We start from the raw sequence: 21,428 nt of genomic DNA, 5'->3' as shown, positions 1-21,428 counted from the left end.
CAAACGTTGCAGTTCAGCCGACCACCATTTGGGTTTGTTCGAGTATTTTTTGATGGTCTTCTTCGGTACGTTCTGTTCAATTAGAGATTTCACTGTTTGAACGAAAAATGTGTAAGCCGAGTCCACATCTCTAATCATGAATTCGTGTTGAAAGTTGATCGCTTCCAATTGCTGCGCCATTCGTTCATAATGTCCTTTTGAATACTGATAAAACGTAACATATTCCACATTGACCGATGATTTGGCGTCGTAATCCATTTGTATTTCATACGGAATGTGTCTGTCATCTTGCTGTGATTGTTCAATAATAGTATGTCGGTCTTTAGCTACGTTGACTGCAGCAGAATTATTCACGAATAATAAATCCAAAACGTTTAGTGCATTGTTGCGGAAATTCGATAATTGCGACATCGGCAGGCTGAGCATTCTGTCCAAGAAGTCGAGCGCATCAGTTTGATAACACGAACGATTTCCATTGATGTTGCGATCGGTTGGAGCGTACGGTAAATAGGCGTTTTCGTCATCATCATCGAGAGACCAATTAATGTCGTGCAGATTGAAGTCGCCAAGGACAATTATTCTGTGATTGCGATATTTCTCTACGACGAGTTTCACATTATGATAATGTTTCGCAGCAATGCTTGGGTCGAACACACTCATGTAGCAAACGTACAGTATTAACGGTTGAGGTTTGATGCATATCTCAATAGCCAAAAATTCACTTGCGTCATCCGGTCCAATTGTCGAATTTATCATTACTGTTCTGCTGTTCAACGAATGATGAACCAAAATTGCCACACCGCCCGAGCGCCGCAATGCTTGATTTGCTCGGTCACAACGATATACTTTGAACTTGTCCGGAAAATATACGCTGGAGAATAATCCATTGTCTAGCCAGGTTTCGACGAAGATAAGCACCAAGTATACGCAGAGTTCGATTTTCATACTGATGTTTCGTTTGTTTGCGATACTACGGACGTTGTTATAGTAGATTGGCAATGTGTGCATACGTTCAGTTTCGTTGTTAGGATTCATTGAGTTTGATGGTTCCAATGCCATGGCTTCACTGGTTGGTTCCCTTGCGGTTGAGTTTCGGAAGAACGATGTGATGAGTGATTGCGATTTGCAGTTGATGGTATTGGAAGAAAAACTCAAATTATTTGGTGTAGAGTCTGAGATTGCTTGGCGAGAACATATACTGTTCAGTGTGTTACCTGAGTGGTTTCCATCGGTGTTGGTTCCAGATTGTTCGGCCGGCTCGGCGAGTTTTTTGACTCTTCTCCTTGACGTGTCATTTGACCCACTCTTTCACCAGTTGACGGTTTATCCTTGATTTCGAATTCGCGGATTTGACTGCTCGACGGCCAATACATTGGCTGCATCAGAGTACTGAAATTCGCCTGTTTACATCCGATGAAAAAGGATACGAACGAATACGTTGAAATGTCGCGATTCTTCTTGACAAGTTTACGAACTTCAAATTAAATAATTGACGAAATATAAAAAAAATTTTGTGCGTGTCAGTAGACTATTAGGCTTTGTAAGGGAGCCCGCTGAATGATGAATGCTGATTGGCATGGTGTACTTTTGCACACTTTTTTGTTGGAAAGTTTTCGCAAATAGAAATTTACGCCAAGGCCATTACTTAGGTCGTGATTGAACAGTAAGACAAATACGAATGTACACTGAAAAAAAAATGGTTGAAACTCTTACCTGTACCAGGTAACTTTGTCTCCAGGAAATATATGATAACATACAAAAAATACAGCTGTGGCGAATAATATACTTTACCTGGAGAGAAAGTTACCTGCTACAGGTAAAATTTTCAACTATTTTTTGTCAGTGCAGCTGGCAAAATTTGAAATGTTCAATGCCAATTCCATATAAAATGTATGTTGATTGTTGAATTTTGACTAAATGATATGAATCCGGAGTTTGTGTTGCTTGTTTTTACAACCAAAAAAAGTAAACCGCTTGTTCGACCCCTAGCATTCGGTCTAATGACCATACTCATGGCTATAAACATTAAATTAAAGCAATGAATAAGCGATTCTAAACGAATAGATTTGCTTAAGACTTACGACAATAATATTCACTGTATTTTTCGCAGATTATATCTGGGTTAAGAATTATATTGTTTATTATTGCTCTTGACACCTGCGATGGTGGTGATCATTGGTCATGCCGGATGCAAGGGGTAGAACAATAAAACAAAGTCCAGATATTAATTGCTCCTCAATGAGCAAAACACTCATCAAGATAATAACGGATATCGTAGAGCTTGTAAACTATTTTCTTGAACGTTGTCCTCAGTCAAATTAGAAAATTATTTGATGATTGAACCACATTCTCAAGTGGTCTAAAACCGGTAAAACAACTCTTTTGTCGGTACCACGGAATTGATGGGAATATTCCCGAAAAAGTATACCGAAAAAACGGCACAATTTGAGAGCCATTCCCTAAAATTCCATCACTTCTGAAGGTTCACCTTCTCCTCAACCTCAGAGCTCAGAAATGGCAATTTCTTCGATTTTTTAAAACTCTCATCTGGATTTAGGTAAAGTTTGAGTCAGAAATGGGTTAATTCTTTGAATTTCTCCTGTTGGTTCATCTATCTCCCAGTTATTGAAATCAGTGACGCAGGTCACTTCCAACAGTTGTTTTGGACTAGCTTCTGGATTCAGAGAAAGTTTGACGTTTGCGTTACAGTGGAAGTGTGACTCAACTCCCTTTATCCACTTACAGGTTCGACACGCAAAAAAATGCGTCATAAATGGCAGACGATGAGGAAATTTTAAACAACCGACGGACGTGCACATAGCCAAGAAGCCGAAATCATCTGCTATTTGTGACACATTTTTTTGCATGCTATGTTGCAAATAATTTAAATTTTGATATAATTTGGGACAAACAATCCTGGTGCTAAGGAAGGCTCATTTTTTTCTATGTATGTTAACAACTTGTATTCATTTAAACATTATTACAACTACGTCTACGTACTCTAATCTACTAAGTTTCCAAGTTCTTCTACCCTCTTCTCTCGTTATAGAGTTTTATTTTTTTAAATTTTTCAAAATGTTGAACATGCTGTAAGCTGAATTTAAAATCTGTAAGGAAGTTTATGTTGATCACAGAACTATAGTACAAAACAGAACGAAAACTGTAAGCAAACCTTTGTAAATGTCACCAAAGTAAGTGGATATAGTATGCCAATCAGAAGCTCCTGCGGTTGCTGCAAATATTCACCAAAAACTAGGATGCATTTCTTGGACGATTGTGGCTGCTCAATCCAGTCCGATTCAAATAAACTGTAGGACAGCCGGTCGCTGGACAGCGTAATCTCATTTCCAAAGTACGTGATCATAAATAGTTCAGCAATGTAGTAGGCAAACACTACAAGATACATAAGACGCTCCAATATATGCTCACCGACATCCTGCATAAGAAATTGATCGAACAAATCCGGTTGCGTAGCGATTATGGAAACTAAAATCCACTTACAAATGCCAGGCAATAAATCGATCCACAGATACAAAGTCCGCTAGTAGCAAATTGAATAAGAAAGAGGCCTGAGAAAAAGGACCCCAATTTGGATGTTAATCTACAATATAAAATATAATTTACAACACAACACTTGTAATGCAATACAATACAGCACAGTCACACACCGTCTTAAGTGTACGTGGGCGTCGATAGACATTTTCAAATTGTCAAGAAAATTGTTATGTAAATGCCTTTCCGCCGTTTTCACCTTCACTTTTCCATCAATCTGTCCCATCTTTTTCAACTCACAACCTAGCAGTTCATATCTCAAAGAACATGTTAATAGTAGATACCAAATTATTATAGAGAAACAGGCAATTGCTATCGACAAAAATATCTCAGTAAAAAGGAAAATTGCTGCAATCCAGAATGCAAATTCACTGCTTTTATAATTCAAAGGAAATCCAATTTCTAAGAATAAAGTTTTCTCGCCTCCAATACAGGGTAAAACTACAGACGACAAAAAGCCACCAAAAATCATAGCAAGTACATAAACGAATACAAACTTAATAAATCCACTCAATTTGTCATTGTAGGCGGTTAAATCAGTAACATCACGAATAGAAAAAACACAGACTCGATTCGCTAAATCGTAGATTTCGTCCTGCTTCCAAATTAAAACTATAAGCTTTATTGATAGAACGGCAGCTCCAAATGACATTTCCACTAAGAAAACAGCCTTGTCCAATTTATCATTTATAATTATTCCAACCATGAATGATAGTGGAAGTAAAGAGTGATAAATGCAATAAAAAAGCTTAATCCTTGTTTCTTTGACTGTAGCTTTTTCGCCACGATGCCAAAAACCAATAAAATGAAATGTTGAGAACAACAGAACTATTACTTTATGAATTTGACTGGAATGCATCGCGTTAGGTAGTAAACCGTTTAAAATTAAAAACAATACTAAGTCTACTAAGATGTGACTAATATTGCATCAATTGTTGTTTTAACCCTTGATATAAAAATGTCAATTACATGTTTTCCATGTTAATTGTCAACCCATCTACTAGAAAGCTTTGTCCACCTATTATAGTTTAATGGGAAGGCCGTGTCATTCATTGATGCACATAAATAATTTCTTATCCACGTTTACTTCTTGATATCCTTTGTTTTCCTTTAAATTATGTTATAGAACATGTCCATAGAATATGACACGCGTTACGAACGAAAGCTTGTAAAATAATTCTTTATCAGGTTCCTTTTGTTTGACGTCATCGACGTGGGTTTTAAAATCGATTTTTTTAATACGTCCAATTGGAAAAACATAAATTCGACTCTTGATATTTTTTGATGAGGTTACTTTCTGTTTTTAACGTTATAAGTCCGCTAAAAATTCAAAATTTAAAGTGTCAAACCAACGTACTTTAAGCAAAAGTGGTCATAGTCTACAGCTGCTAAATAGAATACCATTTTGTATCAAATGGTATTTTACAGTGTCTTACAGTTGTGTGATACACTGTCAAGTTTCAGTACACTTTCCAGAGCATCACTCATGCTTGAAGTGCGTCGGTCAAACCCAAATCAAACGTAGCGTCATATAATGTGTAATTCACGATTGCAAAAAAACCGCTCACAGTGGAAGTGTGACGGAAGTTCCTATATCCACTTACAAAAGTAGTGATATCGGTTGCGGTGTCTTCGACACGCAAAATGAAATGCGTCAAAAATGCCAGACGATATTACTACTTCACCGATTGGTAACACCTTTTATTTTTGCGTACGGAAGCTGTAAGTGTTATCCCCACCGAGCACCGATATCAGTTATCTTGTGAGTTTATAAAGTGACTTACGTCTTCATCTTCGTTGCGACTTCGTTTTTGGGCGAAATCAGTTCTTTTGTGTCATCTTTCGATCAAATTGCCATTAAAGCATAGCTCAAAAAACGCTCATAGGTTCCGAAATTATCGACTTTTATTAAAAATCCTTCAAAGGAAAACGTCTTTGACTTAAGACCCAGAAATTCAAAATACCTTTCTTCTCACAAATTTCCAAACTTTGAAATTTCATATCTCAGCCTAATGTTAACCGATTTGGACGAGCTCGTCGTTGAACTCATGTGGATTAATTTGAGGATGGTAGTGCTAACGTGTCACCATGATCAGTTCTTAAAATTTTATGATTTCATGTCTTTGTTTTCCAAAAAAGAGAACTATTGATCTTTGGGAATCGACGTAACAAGTTAAATTGAAGAGTTGACCTGAGTTTATTTAAAGTAATTTAATGTTCTGTAGTTAAGACTACACTTTGCTATACAAGAAATTTCTCTTCCTACAAATGCGAACAAATCTATTAAATAGTTATGGCTAATTGCCACAATAATATCTTAAACTAATAGATGAGGTGTAAAGTATGTAAGTCTCGGAACAATAATAAATAAATACTAACAGCCGGGCCACCGAGAAGAATAAACAACTGAACTATGCATCAAATATATATTTCAAAAAATTATAACTTTAAGAAAAACGCGATACTCTCATTTCCCATTCACATAAATTATAATAATAATTTTAGTCAGTGGGAACTGGAAGAAAATCATTTTTTTTTTAATTAAAAACAAACTTACAACTTCTCTCTATTGTGTCTCGACATTCAATAAATTTTAATAAGAGTAAATCGTAAGTGTACGTACAATGTAATGTTAATTACGCTGGGTATGAAATAAATTGAACTTTACAATTTATTTGATAAATTTACAATAAGAAGAAAAAAAAATTGAAATTTGAAATTTCTCCCGTTTGAAGCAGATGAGACCATAGAGTTGAGAGACACATTCTTAATTAATTGAAATTGATGGCGTTTGCCGAGAGTGGGTCAAATGTGTATTACCGCATAATGAAATATCATGTGTCCATTGGTCATTATAATGTGGAAATGAAAGTTAGTTAAATCTAATTACAATGCACATTACACGGTCCACAATCACATAATCAATTAGCCGACGGCTTAACTGAATCTCATCAACAAAATTTCTGTTTGTCATTTTTTTAGGAACAGTAGAGAACAATGAAATTGTGAAGTATTTCTTAGTAGGTAGCATCACCCACATAAAATGCATCAACGGAATATTATTAATTCAGAAATTGATAACCTTCAACAATATGGATTTTACAATGTAACGAAAAACGATGTAATCTTATAAGAGTCATGGACATTGCATCATAATATAATTTGTATTTTGCATCATTTTATTAATCTCAATCTCAATTTAGGTGCAAAGTGAATCTATTTGAGTCACAGGCATGCACAGAAAATATGGAAACGTCGATGCTAGGTCAATTAAAATTTATTGGTTCCGGCCGCTTCGTCCTTAACTATAACTATTAGAGAGATAATAACAGGTAGCGTTACTTCTACATTTGGTCATCTATTATCACCACTCTGTATATTGTCATTGCTCTAATATGGGTTTTTAAGGAAACCCTGTCAATATAATTCAAAATTTCATGAACTTTGCAGTTTGCACTCTTTTGTTAGATGTCGAAATTCCGTTACGCTTCTTTAGTCGAATCAATATTCAAAACAGTAGCAAACCATAAGCTGAGAGGTGAGACAAATTTCCAATGAATCTTTGTTCAGATTTTTGTTTACACTGATAGGAATCTAGTGGTAAAATTACTAATCCGAATGTGCTGATGGTGCCCAATAGCTCCCAAGATTTTAAATTAGAGACCTTAACTTAGATTTTCGTCTGGTACAGTAAAAATAACATTTAGGACTTCTTACTCCACGCTTAAAAAATCCAGAAATTCTCGCTCTCATTCATATCGGAGTTTAGCATTTAAATTTAATAGTTGCGGTATCCGTGATTTGTGATGAAACATGTAAAATCGATGAACCGATAGTTGACGGTATTCGAAACGTCATCCCGCAAATCACGGTTCTCATCTATCCGTAATTTGAGGTCCCAAATCTATTGAACTGTGGTTCTTCAGAACTTTTTGATAGAACTTTTTGGATTTTTTTATTTTTTGTATGTTCAGGTAATAAGTGATTCTGATGATTGGTAGTTGCTTTTTTCCGTTTCCATTGTAGATGCGTCATTTTAATGAAATAGTTGGGAAATATTTGGTATTAATCTTTTCAACACTCTATACGAGACCTCTATCTCCGTTGGTCTTAAATAAAAGGGCTGATGTTAGTTGTTGAGGACAATACATTTTATGTTTTTTGGTTGTAGGAACAGTACAAAAAAGTCGAATCAGACCAGATGTTTCTGAGTTACTTTCAGAGCCTATTTTTGGCAAATTATTTAGGAAAATTTTGCCAAATTTACCAAAAAATTTCCAAAGTTTACCAAAGTTTGCCAAAATTTGCCAAAATTTACCAAATTAGTTTTTGGTAAATTTTGGAAAATTTGGCAAATTTTTCCAAAATAATTTGCCAAAAATAGGCCCTGGTTACTTTGGTCGACTGCGTTTTAAGAAAATTTTGCTTTAAAGTTTGCAGGTGGGATAAGGTTGAAGTAACGATTAAAAAATATCAGATTTTCTTATTGTAAGTAATGCTCGAAATAAGTCAGGTATTTCCTGGCCTGAACAGGAACCTGTGAAATTTTCTCTTCAAGTCTGGTAATTTCAGGTTAACCAGAAATGTTCGAAGGAAATTTTTATGATTGAACTGAATCTTAAATGAGACAACCTCATTCAAATTAGGTCAAGGTTTTGGTGAACCTGATTAACGTCAGGTCAGGTTCAGCTTAGCCTGAACGTTCTCAGGTCGACCTGTACCTGATTGGAACCTCAATTGCTGGTTTTTAGAACTTCTCAGTTGCACAATATATTTGTGATTGAAGGAATTGCATAAGTTTCCCGTCATCAGGTAACAGATGCAGATTTTTGTGTGATATTTTCGATTTCGTAAGATGGAAAACATTTGATCTGCGACCTTTGTTCTCGAACGGGTTCTAGTGGGAGTAAGTCTCAAGGATATGTAGGGAGTGTATCCCAGAATCCAGAATTCATTGATTCAGACATTTATTGGTGCTTCATTAAGATAAAAAAAAATTGTTTGTAAATTTAATTTAATTTTATTCAATTTTCGATATTCATCAAACAAATGTAAAACTAGCTAAAAAATACAAGAAATATTACTTGGAAGTTATAAACATGGGTTGGTTTGACAAACTAATTTTTTATTCACTTTACTGTCAAAAAATCGACTGAAAATGGCACACTATTTTGTACATTGTCTCCATTTTCCTAGGCAACATAAAGTCCACAATTGATTTAATCTCCTTATTCACAATTCAAAACGATCCAATAAAAACAGTTGGATAATATATCGTAAGTTCTACCGACCGAATACTAAATACTTCCTTGAAATTTTTGTAGAAGGAAATTAGTGAGATCCTATCACCTTTACTCCTGTTGCTCAACGAATTTGTAGGAAACTTTATGTCACAGCTAATATGGTCACCCTCTTTCCATGCGTCTCCGGTGCGGATTATTTGTTTACAGAACCGTATAGTTCCATCATTGAAATAAACTAAAGATGAGTCGAAATTCGGGTTTTCTGATGACGATCTACCTGCAAATCCCATGGCCATCGAAGGCCCACTGTTCAGTACACACAAACTGAACGGATTAGACGGTTCCAATTCATGAAATAATTGTGCAACCGCGTTGCCTGATTTGTCATCCTCCTTTTCCAAGATGCATTGGTTATGATGCGTTTTCATATTTTCAAAAATTTGAAAAATGTTCGTGTCCGTATCTAAAAGTAGCCTCACTTTGCTGATTGGTGTTACGGCAACCAATTTGTTAAGTCTTGTGATCTCATCCACATGCGTGAATACCATGTTTTGCATTCTGCTAATCTTTGCTTTGAGGTCTTCATTCTGGGTGTGCTGATCGGTCGCTGTCTTCGAAAGATGTGATATTTTGTCGTCCTGACTATGCATTTTATTTTTCAAATGGACCAAACAATCGCTTGCTAGATCACGGCGTCTGATTGGCAGGTCGCATCCTTTATTGCAAGTAATTTCAGTATCCGGATGGTGGTTGCACATGCTTCGATGGTTGGCCAAATTTTCCAATTTCACGACCATGTTGCATCCATGCTCCTCTTTAAAATGAAACGAAAAAAAAAGATTGCGTCACGACAAACGAAAACGTGAAGATAGAAAATTTAGGGATACTTACCAAAATCACATTTGATTTCCAGCTTGCTGAGTAAATTACGAAGCAGTCGGCTCGGCTTCCTAAGTTGCGTCTTCCGTAATGGCTGTCGATCGATCGGACAAATTTTCCTTAATGAAAGCGAACTCTTTATGCATTCCACGCAAAAGAAATGCTCGCACGGCGTCTCCATGGCATCTTGCAGAACCGATGCGCAAATTTGGCACAGAAGTTCGTTGTCCATCACGCCACCAACGAAACGGTCCACATCGTAACCCATGTCACTTGCTCAAATTGAAAGGATTCGTGCACCAGATTGTTATGAATGATTCAAAAGTTAACTCGTTCAACTGAACACTTTTTGTTTTTTCTTCAATTTTTTTTTCAAAGTTTTTTGCTTCTATTGAACACTCTTTGCTTTTTCTTTAATTTTTTTTTCAAAGTTTATTGCATCACGCCAAAAAATAGAGAAAAAGATTTTAATCGACTTTACTCGACAAGGTCAGAACACTGAATGATGGTTCTCAACAGCTCAATTACTTTAAAAACAGTTGGTAGCACTGCTTTCCATTTTGCGTACATTTTTTGACAGATATAGTGGTTTAAACTATTAGCGCCACCTGTTGATCGTTTCTCTGATCACGAAAGTCAGTGTTGTGAGTTGGTAGCACTGACTGTGTACTGTAAAATTTCGTTTGCATTTATGTGATTTGGTAGCACAGATTCATACAGTCGTTTACTTTTATCGGTTACAAATTCAATATTTCAGATGTCACTCAAATGATGTGAAAACTCAAACTTATATCAAAAATACAGCAGTGTGACGTTTTCTCTCTCGCAATATTGGAAAGTGGTTTAAGCCGGCTTATCTGAAGCGATGTTATCTCAACCTTGTATTCGTGGGGTAAAAAAATCTCAGTTGGCAATACTCCTTTCATCTAGTGCAGCATCTAAAATTGTTTGTTAAATTCATTTAAGAATGCTACAGTATTGCAGCGCCACATTATTTCGAACTAAATTGGACATTCCACCGGTTCAAATCACTGTTACCACTCATAAAATTTCAGCCTATGTTTTTCTTCTTCATATTTGTCGTATTGGCGGTTTTCACTACTAACCGATGTCGTTGCTTTCTACGTATGATTTGTACTTCTTAGTGACAACATTATTTCCGCTACGTGTTTTTGTCACCACTTTCCTTTATTGCAAACCGCCAATATTAGTAGGTTACTATACAAGGGAAGTAATTTGCTGTCTCCTATCCAGATAAGTAAAATTATATGAAGGCTTCAGCCCGAGGTAAATTCACTCATTGTAAAACGAAGTAACAAATTATTTTCCGTTTATTGTATTGAGCTTATCTTCCGAGCGCGGTAAAGAGTCTAGAATGCGGAAGATCCATATTACCTCCCTCGTAAACTTCTTTTCATATATGCCTCAATGCCAATTAATTTAAAACCAATGCAATTCACCAAACAAGAGGCTGCGAGTTAATCCACAACATTGACATATTATCCACCTATGGTGATTTTCCAGAGTATTGGTTAGATTCATTCATTCATTCATCATTTGTTCTACCATTATGCTAGAGCAATCCTTATACAAAATTTGCAAATACTTATACAAAATTGAATCGTGTTCAATTTTTCAACGTAAATTCGCAAAAAAATGCATGTCATTCCTCTTATCTCTTAAAAATAGAATGAGACTTTGGTCCAAGATTTTTTCAAAGAAAAAGTGTCCGAAACGTTTTAGGTCGTCAAATCAAAATCAAATGACCTAATTTTCTCATTGTACGTAAAGCTCGAAACAAGTCACGTTTGTCCTGACCTGAGCTTTAATCAACAGAGCCTGAAATTTTATTTTCAAGTCTGATAATTTCAGGTTAACCAGAAATGTTCGGACAATTTTCAGGTTTAACTGAACCATAAATGAGACAACCTCATTTAAATCAGATTAGGTTTAGGAGAACGCGATTCAAATCTGGTAAGGTTCACGCGAACCTCAACTAAATCGGGTCAGGTTCACGCGAACCTGAACTGAATCAGGTCGGTCTGAACTTGATCGGAACCTCAATTGCTGGCTTTTTGGTCAGAACATCTCAATGGCACGATATATTTTTGATTGAAGGAATCGCATAATTTTCTCCATCCGTCCACAGATGCAGATTTTTGTGTGATATTTTCGATTTCGCAAGATGGAAAACATTTGATCTGCGACCTTTGTTCTCGAACACTATTATAAGGGTTTGTAATGGGAGTAAGTCTCAAGGATAGAGAGTATTTCTGTAATCCAGAATCCAGAGATTCAGACATTTATTGGTGCTTCGTTAAAATAAAAAATTTTCTTTTGTAAATTTAATTTAATTTTATTCAATTTTTTATATTAATCAAACAAATGTAAAACTAGCTAAAAAATACAATAAATATTACTTGGAAGTTATACACATGGGTTGGTTTGACAAACTAATTTTTTAATCACTTTACTGTCAAAAAATTGACTGAAAATGGCACACTATTTTGTACATTGATTGTCTCAAATTTACAAGGCAAACTAAAGTCCACAATTGATTTAATCTCCTTATTCACAATTCAAAACGATCCAATAAAAACAGTTGGATAATATACCGTAAGTTCTACCGACCGAATACTAAATACTTCCTTGAAATTTTTGTAGAAGGAAATTAGTGAGATCCTATCACCTTTACTCCTGTTGCTCAACGAATTTGTAGGAAACTTTATGTCACAGCTAATATGGTCACCCTCTTTCCATGCGTCTCCGGTGCGGATTATTTGTTTACAGAACCGTATAGTTCCATCATTGAAATAAACTAAAGATGAGTCGAAATTCGGGTTTTCTGATGACGATCTACCTGCAAATCCCATGGCCATCGAAGGCCCACTGTTCAGTACACACAAACTGAACGGATTAGACGGTTCCAATTCATGAAATAATTGTGCAACCGCGTTGCCTGATTTGTCGTCCTCCTTTTCCAAGATGCATTGGCTATGATGCGTTTTCATATTTTCAAAAATTTGAAAAATGTTCGTGTCCGTATCTAAAAGTAGCCTCACTTTGCTGATAGGTGTTACGGCAACCAATTTGTTAAGTCTTGTGATCTCATCCACATGCGTGAATACCATGTTTTGCATTCTGCTAATCTTTGCTTTGAGGTCTTCATTCTGGGTGTGCTGATCGGTCGCTGTCTTCGAAAGATGTGATATTTTGTCGTCCTGACAATGCATTTTATTTTTCAAATGGACCAAACAATCGCTTGCTAGATCACGGCGTCTGATTGGCAGGTCGCATCCTTTATTGCAAGTAATTTCAGTATCCGGATGGTGGTTGCACATGCTTCGATGGTTGGCCAAATTTTCCAATTTCACGACCATGTTGCATCCATGCTCCTCTTTAAAATGAAACGAAAAAAAAAGATTGCGTCACGACAAACGAAAACGTGAAGATAGAAAATTTAGGGATACTTACCAAAATCACATTTGATTTCCAGCTTGCTGAGTAAATTACGAAGCAGTCGGCTCGGCTTCCTAAGTTGCGTCTTCCGTAATGGCTGTCGATCGATCGGACAAATTTTCCTTAATGAAAGCGAACTCTTTATGCATTCCACGCAAAAGAAATGCTCGCACGGCGTCTCCACGGCATCTTGCAGAACCGATGCGCAAATTTGGCACAGAAGTTCGTTGTCCATCACGCCACCAACGAAACGGTCCACATCGTAACCCATGTCACTTGCTCAAATTGAAAGGATTCGTGCACCAGATTGTTATGAATGATTCAAAAGTTAACTCGTGCAACTGAACACTTTTTGTTTTTTCTTCAATTTTTTTTTTTTCAAAGTTTTTTGCTTCTATTGAACACTCTTTGCTTTTTCTTTAATTTTTTTTTTCAAAGTTTATTGCATCACGCCAAAAAATAGAGAAAAAGATTTTAATCGACTTTACTCGACAAGGTCAGAACACTGAATGATGGTTCTCAACAGCTCAATTACTTTAAAAACAGTTGGTAGCACTGCTTTCCATTTTGCGTAATTTTTTGACAGATATAGTGGTTTAAACTATTAGCGCCACCTGTTGATCGTTTCTCTGATCACGAAAGTCAGTGTTGTGAGTTGGTAGCACTGACTGTGTACTGTAAAATTTCGTTTGCATTTATGTGATTTGGTAGCACAGATTCATACAGTCGTTTACTTTTATCGGTTACAAATTCAATATTTCAGATGTCACTCAAATGATGTGAAAACTCAAACTTATATCAAAAATACAGCAGTGTGACGTTTTCTCTATCGCAATATTGGAAAGTGGTTTAAGCCGGCTTATCTGAAGCGATGTTATCTCAACCTTGTATTCGTGGGGTAAAAAAAATCTCAGTTGGCAATACTCCTGTGAAAAATTGTATGAATGAGAAAATCACTCACTCGCCAGGAAAAACACTTGTAAAATTCTTATTAAAATCATTAAGTTAAGAAGGCTATTGAATTGAAAAGGGTCTCAGAACCCTTAGCCAGTCTGTTAAATACCAGAGCATTTGGGAAAAATAAATCATTCAATAACGAACAGTCTACGAGTATTCATTTAAACTTAGACTAGAAGTATTTCCCTAGAAGGAAAAGATTAGGAAAATATTCGACAACTCCTTTCATCTAGTGCAGCATCCAAAACTGTTTGTTAAATTCATTTAAGAATGATACAGTATTGCAGCGCCACGTTATTTCGAACTAAATTGGGCATTCCACCGGTTCAAATCACTGTTACCACTCATAAAATTTCAGCCTATGTTTTTCTTCTTCATATTTGTCGTATTGGCGGTTTTCACTACTAACAGATGTCGTTGCTTTCTACGTATGATTTGTACTTCTTAGTGACGACATTATTTCCGCTATGTGTTTTTGTCACCACTTTCCTTTATTGCAAACCGCCAATATTAGTAGGTTACTATACAAGGGAAGTAATTTGCTGTCTCCTATCCAGATAAGTAAAATTATATGAAGGCTTCAGCCCGAGGTAAATTCACTCATTGTAAAACGAAGTAACAAATTATTTTCCGTTTATTGTATTGAGCTTATCTTCCGAGCGCGGTAAAGAGTCTAGAATGCGGAAGATCCATATTACCTCCCTCGTAAACTTCTTTTCATATATGCCTCAATGGCAATTAATTTAAAACCAATGCAATTCACCAAACAAGAGGCTGCGAGTTAATCCACAACATTGACATATTATCCACCTATGGTGATTTTCCAGAGTATTGGTTAGATTCATTCATTCATTCATCATTTGTTCTACCATTATGCTAGAGCAATCCTTATACAAAATTTGCAAATACTTATACAAAATTGAATCGTGTTCAATTTTTCAACGTAAATTCGCAAAAAAATGCATGTCATTCCTCTTATCCCTTAAAAATAGAATGAGACTTTGGTCCAAGATTTTTTCAAAGAAAAAGTGTCCGAAACGTTTTAGGTCGTCAAATCAAAATCAAATGACCTAATTTTCTCATTGTACGTAAAGCTCGAAACAAGTCACGTTTGTCCTGACCTGAGCTTTAATCAACAGAGCCTGAAATTTTATTTTCAAGTCTGATAATTTCAGGTTAACCAGAAATGTTCGGACAATTTTCAGGTTTAACTGAACCATAAATGAGACAACCTCATTTAAATCAGATTAGGTTTAGGAGAACGCGATTCAAATCTGGTAAGGTTCACGCGAACCTCAACTAAATCGGGTCAGGTTCACGCGAACCTGAACTGAATCAGGTCGGTCTGAACTTGATCGGAACCTCAATTGCTGGCTTTTTGGTCAGAACATCTCAATGGCACGATATATTTTTGGTTGAAGGAATCGCATAATTTTCTCCATCCGTCCACAGATGCAGATTTTTGTGTGATATTTTCGATTTCGCAAGATGGAAAACATTTGATCTGCGACCTTTGTTCTCGAACACTATTATAAGGGTTTGTAATGGGAGTAAGTCTCAAGGATAGAGAGTATTTCTGTAATCCAGAATCCAGAGATTCAGACATTTATTGGTGCTTCGTTAAAATAAAAAATTTTCTTTTGTAAATTTAATTTAATTTTATTCAATTTTTTATATTAATCAAACAAATGTAAAACTAGCTAAAAAATACAATAAATATTACTTGGAAGTTATACACATGGGTTGGTTTGACAAACTAATTTTTTAATCACTTTACTGTCAAAAAATTGACTGAAAATGGCACACTATTTTGTACATTGATTGTCTCAAATTTACAAGGCAAACTAAAGTCCACAATTGATTTAATCTCCTTATTCACAATTCAAAGCGATCCAATAACAACAGTTGGATAATATATAACAATTTCTACCGACTGAGCAGTAAATACTTTCTTGAAATTTTTGTAAAAGGAAATTCGTCTGATCCTATTACTGTTACTGCTGTTGCTCAACGAATTGGTAGATCCGTCTACCAGAAAATTTATGTCACAGCTAATATGGTCACCCTCTTTCCATGCGTCACCGGTATGGATTATTTCATTACAGAACCGTACAGTTCCATCATTGAAATAAACTAAACATGTGTCAAGATTCGGGCTTCCTGATAACCATCTACCTGCAAATCCCATGGCCATCGAAGGCCCACTGTTCAGTACGCACAAACTGAACGGATTAGACGGTTCCAATTCATGAACTAATTGTGCAACCGCGTTGCCTGATTTGTCGTCCTCCTTTTCCAAGATGCATTGGCTATGATGCGTTTTCATATTTTCAAAAATTTGAAAAATGTTCGTGTCCGTATCTAAAAGTAGCCTCACTTTGCTGATAGGTGTTACGGCAACCAATTTGTTAAGTCTTGTGATCTCATCCACATGCGTGAATACCATGTTTTGCATTCTGCTAATCTTTGCTTTGAGGTCTTCATTCTGGGTGTGCTGATCGGTCGCTGTCTTCGAAAGATGTGATATTTTGTCGTCCTGACAATGCATTTTATTTTTCAAATGGACCAAACAATCGCTTGCTAGATCACGGCGTCTGATTGGCAGGTCGCATCCTTTATTGCAAGTAATTTCAGTATCCGGATGGTGGTTGCACATGCTTCGATGGTTGGCCAAATTTTCCAATTTCACGACCATGTTGCATCCATGCTCCTCTTTAAAATGAAACGAAAAAAAAGATTGCGTCACGACAAACGAAAACGTGAAGATAGAAAATTTAGGGATACTTACCAAAATCACATTTGATTTCCAGCTTGCTGAGTAAATTACGAAGCAGTCGGCTCGGCTTCCTAAGTTGCGTCTTCCGTAATGGCTGTCGATCGATCGGACAAATTTTCCTTAATGAAAGCGAACTCTTTATGCATTCCACGCAAAAGAAATGCTCGCACGGCGTCTCCACGGCATCTTGCAGAACCGATGCGCAAATTTGGCACAGAAGTTCGTTGTCCATCACGCCACCAACGAAACGGTCCACATCGTAACCCATGTCACTTGCTCAAATTGAAAGGATTCGTGCACCAGATTGTTATGAATGATTCAAAAGTTAACTCGTTCAACTGAACACTTTTTGTTTTTTCTTCAATTTTTTTTTTTCAAAGTTTTTTGCTTCTATTGAACACTCTTTGCTTTTTCTTTAATTTTTTTTTTTTCAAAGTTTATTGCATCACGCCAAAAAATAGAGAAAAAGATTTTAATCGACTTTACTCGACAAGGTCAGAACACTGAATGATGGTTCTCAACAGCTCAATTACTTTAAAAACAGTTGGTAGCACTGCTTTCCATTTTGCGTAATTTTTTGACAGATATAGTGGTTTAAACTATTAGCGCCACCTGTTGATCGTTTCTCTGATCACGAAAGTCAGTGTTGTGAGTTGGTAGCACTGACTGTGTACTGTAAAATTTCGTTTGCATTTATGTGATTTGGTAGCACAGATTCATACAGTCGTTTACTTTTATCGGTTACAAATTCAATATTTCAGATGTCACTCAAATGATGTGAAAACTCAAACTTATATCAAAAATACAGCAGTGTGACGTTTTCTCTATCGCAATATTGGAAAGTGGTTTAAGCCGGCTTATCTGAAGCGATGTTATCTCAACCTTGTATTCGTGGGGTAAAAAAAATCTCAGTTGGCAATACTCCTTTCATCTAGTGCAGCATCCAAAACTGTTTGTTAAATTCATTTAAGAATGATACAGTATTGCAGCGCCACGTTATTTCGAACTAAATTGGGCATTCCACCGGTTCAAATCACTGTTACCACTCATAAAATTTCAGCCTATGTTTTTCTTCTTCATATTTGTCGTATTGGCGGTTTTCACTACTAACAGATGTCGTTGCTTTCTACGTATGATTTGTACTTCTTAGTGACGACATTATTTCCGCTATGTGTTTTTGTCACCACTTTCCTTTATTGCAAACCGCCAATATTAGTAGGTTACTATACAAGGGAAGTAATTTGCTGTCTCCTATCCAGATAAGTAAAATTATATGAAGGCTTCAGCCCGAGGTAAATTCACTCATTGTAAAACGAAGTAACAAATTATTTTCCGTTTATTGTATTGAGCTTATCTTCCGAGCGCGGTAAAGAGTCTAGAATGCGGAAGATCCATATTACCTCCCTCGTAAACTTCTTTTCATATATGCCTCAATGGCAATTAATTTAAAACCAATGCAATTCACCAAACAAGAGGCTGCGAGTTAATCCACAACATTGACATATTATCCACCTATGGTGATTTTCCAGAGTATTGGTTAGATTCATTCATTCATTCATCATTTGTTCTACCATTATGCTAGAGCAATCCTTATACAAAATTTGCAAATACTTATACAAAATTGAATCGTGTTCAATTTTTCAACGTAAATTCGCAAAAAAATGCATGTCATTCCTCTTATCCCTTAAAAATAGAATGAGACTTTGGTCCAAGATTTTTTCAAAGAAAAAGTGTCCGAAACGTTTTAGGTCGTCAAATCAAAATCAAATGACCTAATTTTCTCATTGTACGTAAAGCTCGAAACAAGTCACGTTTGTCCTGACCTGAGCTTTAATCAACAGAGCCTGAAATTTTATTTTCAAGTCTGATAATTTCAGGTTAACCAGAAATGTTCGGACAATTTTCAGGTTTAACTGAACCATAAATGAGACAACCTCATTTAAATCAGATTAGGTTTAGGAGAACGCGATTCAAATCTGGTAAGGTTCACGCGAACCTCAACTAAATCGGGTCAGGTTCACGCGAACCTGAACTGAATCAGGTCGGTCTGAACTTGATCGGAACCTCAATTGCTGGCTTTTTGGTCAGAACTTCTCAATGGCACGATATATTTTTGATTGAAGGAATCGCATAATTTTCTCCATCCGTCCACAGATGCAGATTTTTGTGTGATATTTTCGATTTCGCAAGATGGAAAACATTTGATCTGCGACCTTTGTTCTCGAACACTATTATAAGGGTTTGTAATGGGAGTAAGTCTCAAGGATAGAGAGTATTTCTGTAATCCAGAATCCAGAGATTCAGACATTTATTGGTGCTTCGTTAAAATAAAAAATTTTCTTTTGTAAATTTAATTTAATTTTATTCAATTTTTTATATTAATCAAACAAATGTAAAACTAGCTAAAAAATACAATAAATATTACTTGGAAGTTATACACATGGGTTGGTTTGACAAACTAATTTTTTAATCACTTTACTGTCAAAAAATTGACTGAAAATGGCACACTATTTTGTACATTGATTGTCTCAAATTTACAAGGCAAACTAAAGTCCACAATTGATTTAATCTCCTTATTCACAATTCAAAGCGATCCAATAACAACAGTTGGATAATATATAACAATTTCTACCGACTGAACAGTAAATACTTTCTTGAAATTTTTGTAAAAGGAAATTCGTCTGATCCTATTACTGTTACTGCTGTTGCTCAACGAATTGGTAGATCCGTCTACTAGAAAATTTATGTCACAGCTAATATGGTCACCCTCTTTCCATGCGTCACCGGTATGGATTATTTCATTACAGAACCGTACAGTTCCATCATTGAAATAAACTAAACATGTGTCAAGATTCGGGCTTCCTGATAACCATCTACCTGCAAATCCCATGGCCATCGAAGGCCCACTGTTCAGTACGCACAAACTGAACGGATTAGACGGTTCCAATTCATGAACTAATTGTGCAACCGCGTTGCCTGATTTGTCGTCCTCCTTTTCCAAGATGCATTGGCTATGATGCGTTTTCATATTTTCAAAAATTTGAAAAATGTTCGTGTCCGTATCTAAAAGTAGCCTCACTTTGCTGATAGGTGTTACGGCAACCAATTTGTTAAGTCTTGTGATCTCATCCACATGCGTGAATACCATGTTTTGCATTCTGCTAATCTTTGCTTTGAGGTCTTCATTCTGGGTGTGCTGATCGGTCGCTGTCTTCGAAAGATGTGATATTTTGTCGTCCTGACAATGCATTTTATTTTTTAAATGGACCAAACAATCGCTTGCTAGATCACGGCGTCTGATTGGCAGGTCGCATCCTTTATTGCAAGTAATTTCAGTATCCGGATGGTGGTTGCACATGCTTCGATGGTTGGCCAAATTTTCTAATTTCACGACCATGTTGCATCCATGCTCCTCTTTAAAATGAAACGAAAAAAAAAGATTGCGTCACGACAAACGAAAACGTGAAGATAGAAAATTTAGGGATACTTACCAAAATCACATTTGATTTCCAGCTTGCTGAGTAAATTACGAAGCAGTCGGCTCGGCTTCCTAAGTTGCGTCTTCCGTAATGGCTGTCGATCGATCGGACAAATTTTCCTTAATGAAAGCGAACTCTTTATGCATTCCACGCAAAAGAAATGCTCGCACGGCGTCTCCACGGCATCTTGCAGAACCGATGCGCAAATTTGGCACAGAAGTTCGTTGTCCATCACGCCACCAACGAAACGGTCCACATCGTAACCCATGTCACTTGCTCAAATTGAAAGGATTCGTGCACCAGATTGTTATGAATGATTCAAAAGTTAACTCGTTCAACTGAACACTTTTTGTTTTTTCTTCAATTTTTTTTTCAAAGTTTTTTGCTTCTATTGAACACTCTTTGCTTTTTCTTTAATTTTTTTTTCCAAAGTTTATTGCATCACGCCAAAAAATAGAGAAAAAGATTTTAATCGACTTTACTCGACAAGGTCAGAACACTGAATGATGGTTCTCAACAGCTCAATTACTTTAAAAACAGTTGGTAGCACTGCTTTCCATTTTGCGTAATTTTTTGACAGATATAGTGGTTTAAACTATTAGCGCCACCTGTTGATCGTTTCTCTGATCACGAAAGTCAGTGTTGTGAGTTGGTAGCACTGACTGGCTTCCGTGTACTGTCAAAATTCGTTTGCATAAACTTATATCAGAAATACAGTTGTGCGACGTTTTCTTGCTCGCAATATTGAAAATTGGTTTAAGCCGGCTTATCTGAAGCGATGTTACCTCAACCCTGTATTCGTTGTGTAAAAAATTATCAGTTGGCAACACTGCTCTCATGTTGTGGTGCATCTGAAACTGTTTGTTAAATTCATGTGAGAATGCTACAGTATTGCAGCGGCATATCGTTTCGAAAAAAAAATTGACATTTCACCGCACGGGTTCAAATTTGTGTTACCAACTCATGAAATTTCAGCCTACGTTCTTCTTCAACGTATTAGTCGTTGTGGTGGTTTTCACGACTAACAGATGTCGTTGCTTTCTACGTATGATGTGTACTTAGTAATGACATTATGTCCGCGAT

At 36.3% G+C, this 21,428-nt stretch overlaps 1 protein-coding gene and 1 long non-coding RNA gene across 2 annotated transcripts in view; one reads left to right on the top strand and one right to left on the bottom strand.

Moving 5' to 3' along the window:
* Nucleotides 1-21,428, top strand: part of LOC119073049 — a 243,173-nt gene that overhangs the window by 19,639 nt on the left and 202,106 nt on the right. The window lies entirely within an intron of this gene.
* On the bottom strand, nucleotides 3,401-4,424 carry LOC119073123. The gene is made up of 3 exons (XR_005087004.1): nucleotides 4,388-4,424; nucleotides 3,502-3,601; nucleotides 3,401-3,436 (listed from the first exon to the last, which is right to left on the bottom strand). It is a non-coding gene; the product is annotated as an uncharacterized LOC119073123 (long non-coding RNA).

Source organism: Bradysia coprophila, chromosome II (genome assembly GCF_014529535.1).
Source record: "Bradysia coprophila strain Holo2 chromosome II, BU_Bcop_v1, whole genome shotgun sequence".
Taxonomy (NCBI): Eukaryota; Metazoa; Arthropoda; class Insecta; order Diptera; family Sciaridae; genus Bradysia; species Bradysia coprophila.
Note: the sequence above shows the minus strand (reverse complement) of the source record. Positions and strands in the feature narration are given on the sequence as shown.